The sequence below is a fragment of the Penicillium diatomitis genome, assembly GCF_028827545.1.
Source record: "Penicillium diatomitis strain IBT 30728 chromosome Unknown utg000003l_segment0_segment0, whole genome shotgun sequence".
Taxonomy (NCBI): Eukaryota; Fungi; Ascomycota; class Eurotiomycetes; order Eurotiales; family Aspergillaceae; genus Penicillium; species Penicillium diatomitis.
In genome coordinates this window covers 395078-404384 of record NW_026623175.1, presented here as the reverse complement: position 1 = coordinate 404384, position 9307 = coordinate 395078, and positions in this window count along the sequence as shown.

Sequence of the window (9307 nt, the reverse complement as noted above, 5' to 3'; positions counted from 1 at the left end):
GAAGAGATATCTTAACGGAACGATAAAGCTCTTTTATAAGTTCTCGAAAAGGTACTTTCGAACTACTTTAAGCTCCTCCTAGTTTATCTTATAGAGGAGATAATAGCCTAGTCTCTACTCTCTATTAAGAAGGATCTTATAGTCGAATAGGCCCCGATATAGTAGTAGAATATCGGACTTATATTATAAGAAGAACTCCTATAGATTATAGTATATCTTAGGAATTTATTATTAAATAGACTCCTTCTCCGTAACTACTTCGTTCCTAGGAGCTAGTTCCGTAATTACCGCGTCGATCTCGTTAAGAGTAGTAATAAATACTTCGGTATCCTTAGCTTATATATAATATTTAAACCCTACTCGACTAATAAAAGCTTAAGCGGGACTTAGAAATACGGTATTTAATTCTATACGAGACGGTTAAGAAGCTAGGACTACCGGTTCTCTATCCCTAGCCGTTATATAGCTAAATACCTCGTAGGCTTATATACGATTACTTAAGAACTCTTTAGAAAGTCGATATTTAGCGTTATATATAGTTAAAGTAACCCGAGATCTATCGATCCGCTTCTACTCGATTAGTCGCTCTATTTCCTAGTTACGGGCTTCGGTATATATCTAATATTTCTAATTTATAACCCGCGGATATATTAATACCGGTAGAGGGATCTCTAGAGTTAGTTTCCCGGTTACCTTATCTACTAGGGTAACTTTAGTAGGCTACTAGATTCGGTAATTCGTATAATCTAATAATACTTAATAATATACGAACTAGGCTTATCCGATAATTATATAGTAATAACCTAAACCGGTAATAAGAAATAGTATCTAATAAAACTATCGTCCGTCGATCTAGAGAGTTAGAACGATTATATAGGTAATAGTATTTCTATCTTTCCTATTATATCTCTCTATCTTTACTAACTAGGGTAAAGGTATCTATAGGATATTCTAAATATCTCGGATAGTATAGGCTAATCCTTTATCGATAGCTATATAGGGTATTACTTTAGTATTAAGTAAAGTAGTTATATAGATTAACTAACTATTAGATATAAGTATAATTAGAAAAGTAAATTATTCGTTATTTCCTAATACTATATATAAATCTAAAGGTATAACTATTTTCGTAATACTTATACCTAGAAGGGAGACTTATTCTAGGCTTAGGCTTTTCCTACCTTAGAGGATTTAGAGATCTCTTCTATATAACTAGGGTTAGGTACTAATATCTTAGCTACTAGAGTAGTATATTTCTTACTAGGATACTTAGAAGATATATATCCGGTCTATCTGTATCTAAAGTATCGTCCTTTCTTTATATAGTAGATATAGGTCTTCCTATCTAGACTCTTAGTATTAGGTACTAGGATTACCTTTATCTCGCGAGGTATAGTACTAGATAACGCCGGAGTTATAGTAGTAGTCTTATTATTAGACTTCTTAGAGAAATACGCCTTCGACGCTCTAGATAGATCGGTACTTTTATTATTAGTAGTCTAGCTATATCGCTAAGCGGAGATCTAGCTACTTAGGTAAAGAGTATTATACTTCTTTCTAACCTTATAGCTAAACTCGGTAAAGGATATAAGAGGCTTATCGATTAAGTCGATATCGATAATCTCCCGAAGTCGGGGAGTTAAGCGGTTCTAGAGGGCGTACTTCTTCTAGCGCTCGCCTATAATAAGTTCGCCGGTGTCGAAGAGGTAAGAGAACTAAGATAGGAAGTCGCTAAATAACTAGCTATCCTATATCTCTAAGTTCTAGAAATCCTATTTAGAGCGTATAGCTTTATTATAGTCGCCGAAGATAGATCTAAGGTACTTAAAGAGGTTATTATAGTTCTAGTATCGCTCGGAGGCTATACCTATTATATATTAATTAATATTCCGTTCGGCTATATCTCTATATCGAGAGTAAGCGTAGTCTAAAGCTAAGAGATCGGTAAGGTCTAGTCCTATACTACGTAGCTTATACTCTATCGCGATCTTCTAGTTTTCCTAAGTTATTTCCTTTCTATCGGTAAATAGGGATAGATCGGGGATCTTAAATTTATATATAGCGTATATAGAATCGGAACGGCCTATTATAGTAGTATCTACGGTAGCTTTACGCTACTTATATTAGTTAGTAGGAGATACGAGACGGCTTATTTCGATTTAATCGGCGGAGGTATAGATCTACTAGAGGGTTATCTATAAAAGCTTAATAGTAGTAGCGTTAAGATCGGTACGTTCCTCGGACTTACAGAGGAGCTCGTCGTTTATTATCTTCTAGTTTATTAGTTTAACTATCTTAGCGGTAGCTATAGCGAGCTATCCGCGTTATTCCTCTACTTCGTTATCGAGATAATATAAGTAGTCGACCGTCGCTCGCTATATATCCCGTATTAAGTCGAATATAAATCTAGGTTCGTCGTGTACTAAGTCGATAAAATTCTTACGGCTAAGTTTTCTATCGTATAAATACTTAAGTAGATTATCTAACTAAGGTATAATCTAAATAAAATATATATCGTAGTCTTTACGGGGAAGATTATTAGGTCTAGCTAAGGAGCTCTATCGATATATACTACGCGACTCTCCCTAACTAGGTTCTTTATTAATACCTAGGCGTATTATATTAATAGGTACTACCGTATCGATTATTTAAAGGGAAAAGAGAAAAATAAGGGAAGGTAATATATAAAGACTTAATAACTCGTAGTAAGCGCCGGTCTATCGTATAAAGGTAAAAAGAATATTAAAGGTCTTAGTTTTTATATAACTCCTAGATAGTATAGCTACGATAATCTACGTATAGAAGAAGGAAGATAAAGTAACTATATCCTATATAATAAAGAAAACTAAGACGAAGGGGAAAAAGGAAAGGAAGAAATAAGGAAGATAAAGTACTATCTTAAATACCTATTATAGGTAGGGCTATAGTAAGATAGTAGAATCCTTATAGAAAGTCCCGGATAGAAGGTTCCTCTATAGAAGTAAACCGAAAGGTAAATAATCCTTAGGCTCTAGTATATATATACGCGTAAGGCTTCTATTAATAACGCGTAGGTAAATATCTAATCTTATAAACGTAAATATCGATTATATAATCTCCTCCTTAACTCCCTAAGTCTATATCTATTAACTAGCTAACTAACCTACTAGTTAATACTAACTTACTAGTCGGCTAACTAACTAGTTAGTAAACTTACTAGTTTATAGTAACTAACTAGTTAACTCCTCTAACTAACTCTACACTCTAAGTCTATTCACGAACTAGTTAACCGACTAGCTAGTTAACTATTAACTTATTACCTATACGTTATATTAGCGACTTCCTATCTTAGTTCTCTTACCTCTTCGACGCCGGCGAACTTATTATAGGCGAGCGCTAGAAGAAGTACGCCCTCTAGAACTACTTAACTCCCCGACTTCGGGAGATTATTAATATCGACTTAATCGATAAGCCCCTTATATCCTTTACCGAGTTTAGCTATAAGGTTAGAAAGAAGTATAATACTCTTTACCTAAGTAGCTAGATCTCCGCTTAGCGATATAGTTAGACTACTAATAATAAAAGTACCGATCTATCTAGAGCGTCGAAGGCGCGTTTCTCTAAGAAATCTAATAATAAAACCACTCCTATAACTTCGGTATTATCTAGTACTATATCTCGCGAGATAAAGGTAATCCTAGTATCTAACGCTAAGAGTCTAGATAGAGAGACCTATACCCGCTATATAAAGGAAGGATAATACTTTAGATACAGATAGACCGGATATATATCTTCTAAGTATCCTAGTAAGGAATATACTACTTTAGTAGCTAAGGTATTAGTATCTAATCCTAGTTATATAGAAGAGATCTCTAAACCCTCCGAGGCAGGAAAAGCCTAAGCCTAGAATAAGTCTCCCTTCTAGGTATAAGTATTATAAAAGTAGTTATACCTTTAGATTTATATATAGTATTAGGAAATAACGAATAATTTACTTTTCTAATTATACTTATATCTAATAGTTAGTTAACCTATATAACTACTTTACTCGATACTAGAGTAATACCCTATATAGCTATCGATAAAGGATTAGCCTATACTATCCGAGATATTTAGAATATTCTATAGATATCTTTATCCTAGTTAGTAAAGGTAGAGGGATATAATAGGAAAGATAGAAATACTATTACCTATATAATTATTCTAACTCTCTAGATTAACGGACGACGGTTTTATTAGATACTATTTCTTATTACTAGTTTAGGTTATTACTACGTAATTATCGGATAAGCCTAGTTCGCGTATTATTAAGTATTATTAGATTATACGAATTATCGAATCTAGTAGCCTACTAAAGTTACCCTAGTAGATAAGGTAGCTAGGAAACTAACTCTAGAGATCTCCCTACCAGTATTAACGTATCCGTAGGTTATAAATTAGAAATATTAGGTATATACCGAAGCCTGTAACCGGGAAATAGAGCGACTAATCGAGTAGGAGCGGATCGATAGATCTCGGGTTACTTTAACTATATATAACGCCGAATATCGACTTCTAAAAGAGTTCTTAAGTAATTATATATAAGTCTACGAGGTATTTAGCTATATAACGGCTAGGGATAGAGAACCGGTAGTCCTAGCTCCTTAACCGTCTCGCGTAGAATTAAATACTATATTTCTAAGTCCTACTCGAGCTTTTATTAGTCGAGTAGGGTTTAAATACTATATATAGGCTAAGGATACCGAAGTATTTATTATTACTCTTAACGAGATCGATATAGTAATTACGGAATTAGCTCCTAGGAATAAAGTAGTTATAGAGAAGAAGTCTATTTAATAGTAAATTCCTAAGATATACTATAATCTATAGAAGTTCTTCTCGTAATATAAGTCCGATATTCTACTACTATATCGGGGCCTATTCGATTATAAGATCCTTCTTAACGGAGAGTAGAGACTAGGCCGTTATTCTCTCTATAAGATAAACTAGGAGGAGCTTAAAATAGTTCGAAAGTATCTTTTTAAGAACTTATAAAAGGGCTTTATCGTTCTATCGAGGTATCTCTTCGCTTCTCTAATCCTAATAGCAAAGAAGGTAGATAGCAGACTACGCTTCTATATAGACTACTAATAACTAAATATAGTTACGGAAAAAGATATCTACCTATTACTACTTATTAATAAGATAATAGACCGGTTAGCCTACGTAAGACGCTTTACTAAACTCGATATATAGTAGAGATTCTATCGACTTAGAATAGCGGCGGACTTAGAGGATCTAACGATATTTATAACTTAATATAGGACCTTTAAGTATAAGGTTATACCGTTTAGGTTATATAGTAGATCTATCTCCTTCTAACGGTATATTAACTAGGTACTTAGGGATCTCTTAGATATAGTTACTATCGTATTCGTGGATAATATCCTAATCTTTAGCGAGGACCCCGAGAAGTATATTAAATATATTCGGGCTATAATCTAACGATTATAAGCTATAAGACTTTAGGTAGTAATCTATAAGTACGAGTTCGACCGAACCGAGACTAAGTTCTTAGGTTTTATTGTAGGAGTAGATAGAGTAAGGACTAATCCTAAGAAGATTAAGGCTATTTATAAGTAGTAAACTCCTATAATAGTTAAAGGAGTTTAGTCCTTTCTTAGGTTCTATAACTTCTATCGTTATTTTATTACTATCTATAGTCGTATTACGAAGCTACTCTACTAACTTATAAAAAAGGACTATATATTTATATAGAGTAAGGACTATATAAATACCTTCTAGTAACTAAAAACTACTCTTTCTTCGGCGTCTATCTTAGTATACTACTATCCGGAGAGGGAGATAAGACTAGAAATAGATACCTCGAAGGATATTATTACGGGAGTACTATCCTAGAAGTAGGATAGGTTATAGTATCCTATTAGGTTCTTCTCTAAGACTATATTACCTAGAGAGCGGAATTAGAATATCTATAACTAGGAAATACTAGTAATTATAGAGAGTATAGATAATTAGCGGGCTAAGCTATCAGGACTATAATATAAAGAAAGATTCGAGGTCCTAATAGATTACTAGGTATTAGAGTACTTTATATTATTAAAACTTCTAAACGCTCGTTAAGCTAACTAGGGTTTAAAACTTTCCTAGTACTATTTTATTATCTACTACCGACTAGGATAATAAAATACTCTTACGGATATATTATCCCGCTTCTAGGTTAAATAATAAGGGGAACCGGAGAGCTAGATATTACTACCGGAATCCTACTTAGACCCCTAGATCGTAAATAAATATAAGACTATTCGAATTAACCGACTCTATATTAGTAGCGACTTAATTAAATAGTTACTCTTAGTAAACCGGGATAACCTAGAGCTAGAAGTATAGCGTTAGGAAGCCGAATAGGAGAATTTCTTAAGTAGATTTAACTTATAAGAAGAAGTACTAATCCGTAATAAGAAGCTTATAGTCCTAGTATATAGGTAGCTATAAACCTAGTTAATCTCCGAAGTCTATAATTAACTATCTTTAGCCTATCTAAGCGCTAAGAAGCTTTAGAAGTTCCTAGTAAGCTATTTTTAGTAGGAGACTCTCCGCTAGGACGTTATTCGGTTTTCGGATAACTATATAATATATAAGTATACTAAAACCTAGCGAATAAAGACTCCGGGACTCCTAAACCTATTACTAGTACCGGATAGATCCTAGTAGTATATCTCTATAGACTTTATATACCTACTAAAAGACCGATACGGATATAATAACGCCTTAATAGTAGTCTATAGATTAACGAAGCGGATAGTTTATATATCCTTATTTAAGGATACTATAGCTAGGGATCTAGTAAAGTTATAGTTAATATACTATTATAGATAGATAGGACTTCCGGACTTAATTATATCGGATAGAGGACTATAGTTTATTATATTATTCTAGAAGATCCTATATAAGTTAATAGGGATTAAGCAGAAGTTATCTACTCTATATTACCCTTAAACGGATAGGTAGTCGGAAAATACGATCTAGTTACTATCTTAACGACTACGCGTCTTCGTAGATAAGTTCGCCGATAACTAGTCTAGTCTACTATTAATAATAGACTTTACTTAGGCGATTTTGCCTTATAAGTCGACTAGGGTCTTACTATACTATACTAAATATAGGTATAAGCTAAGAATAATAGTTAATTAGTAACTTAGTAGTAGTAGATAGGATCTCTATAGGCTAGACCGGGAGATAGCTCGAGACTAGATAGATAAAATTCGCTAAGTTTATAAGTTCGTACGGGATAATATAGCTAAAGTATAGGAATATTAGTATATCTAGGCGAATTAATATCGTAGGGAGCTAAACTTTGATATTAGGGACCTTATTATAATCACGATAAAGGATAATCGGTAGATCGTAGAAGGGCTATTAGGTAAACTCCGTCCGAAAGTAGAGGGGTCTTTCCGGATTATCGAGAAGATAGGATACGCTTTTCGACTATAACTACTAGAAGGGTCGTTACGATATAATATCTTTAACCCGGAGAAGTTACGCTATACGATAAGTATAGATCTACTTCTAGGATAGCCTATCCCTAAACCAGCGATATAGGTTATACTAGAGCCGGAGTATAATATAGAGATAATCCTTACTTCGCGAATTAACCGGTCGAAGCTTTAGTATCGAGTAAAGTAGATAGGATTCGAGAATAATATAATATAGTATAATACTAGTAATTTCCGGACTACAGCTTCGAAACTCCGGGAATATTATAAAATCTACCCGTTCCGCCCTAGACCTCCGGTAAACCTTAACCGTTAGTTAGAGTACGAGGCTCTTAATAAGGAGCTACTAGTATACCTAGACGATAATATACCGTAATATTACCGCGCCTAAGGATAGTCGCGAGTCTAAATAGGGGGTAATATAACGTATAGGTAATAAGTTAATAGTTAACTAGCTAGTCGGTTAACTAGTTCGTGAATAGACTTAGAGTATAGAGTTAGTTAGATAAGTTAACTAGTTAGTTACCGTAAACTAGTAAGTTTACTAACTAGTTAGTTAGCCGACTAGCGAGTTAGTATTAACTAGTAAGTTTACTAACTAGTTAGTTAGCCGACTAGTAAGTTAGTATTAACTAGTAGATTGGTTAGCTAGTTAATAGATATAGACTTAGGGAGTTAAGAAAGAGATTATATAATCGATATTTACGTTTATAAGATCAGATATTTACCTACGCGTTATTAATAGAAGCCTTACGCGTATATATATACTAGAGCCTAAGGATTATTTACCTTTCGGTTTACTTCTATAGAGGAACCTTCTATCCGGGACTTTCTATAAGGATTCTGCTACCTTACTATAGCCCCGCCTACGATAGGTATTTAAGATAGTACTTTACCTTCCTTATTTCTTCCTTTCCTTTTTCCCCTTCGTCTTGGTTTTCTTCGTTATATAGGACACAGTTACTTCACCTTCCTTCTTCTATACGTAGGTTATCGTAGCTATACTACCTAGGAGTCATAGTTAGCCGACTAGCGAGTTAGTATTAACTAGTAGGTTAGTTAGCTAGTTAATAGATATAGACTTAGGGAGTTAAGGAGGAGATTATATAATCGATATTTACGTTTATAAGATTAGATATTTACCTACGCGTTATTAATAGAAGTCTTACGTATATATATACGCTAGAGCCTAAGGATTATTTACCTTTCGGTTTACTTCTATAGAGGAACCTTCTATCCGGGACTTTCTATAAAGATTCTACCGCCTTACTATAGCCCTATCTACGATAGGTATTTGAGGTAGTACTTTACCTTCCTTATTTCTTCCTTTCCTTTTTCCCCTTCGTCTTAGTTTTCTTCGTTATATAGGATATAGTTACTTCACCTTCCTTCTTCTATACATAGGTTATCGTAGCTATACTACCTAGGAGTCACAAAGTACCGCTACGTAGGCGTGCCTACTATAGCGGTATACCGCTACGTAGATAAAGAGCGTTAGAGCTCTGAAAATAGCGTAGAAGCCGGAAGGAGGGACTTTAGCGACGATTCGATACGATGGCTTCGGTAGCCGTATTCGATACGTAGGGATCGTCAAGTCGTAAAGAGGTACGAAGTCTGCACTCTATAGAAGGCGCAAAACGCGCCGAAAAACGATGGAAAAAGAGGTTATTATACAAGTTATGCCTAGGCAGTGAGGAAATGTGAATAACCTTACTTTTTGTGCGCTAAGCAGGGCTCATAACCTATTGGAGGCTACTATGAAACGTAGCAGACCCAAAAGAGGGGAGAAAGGAATGGTGAGATTACATCTGGTGAGAGGTACCTATCTAAGC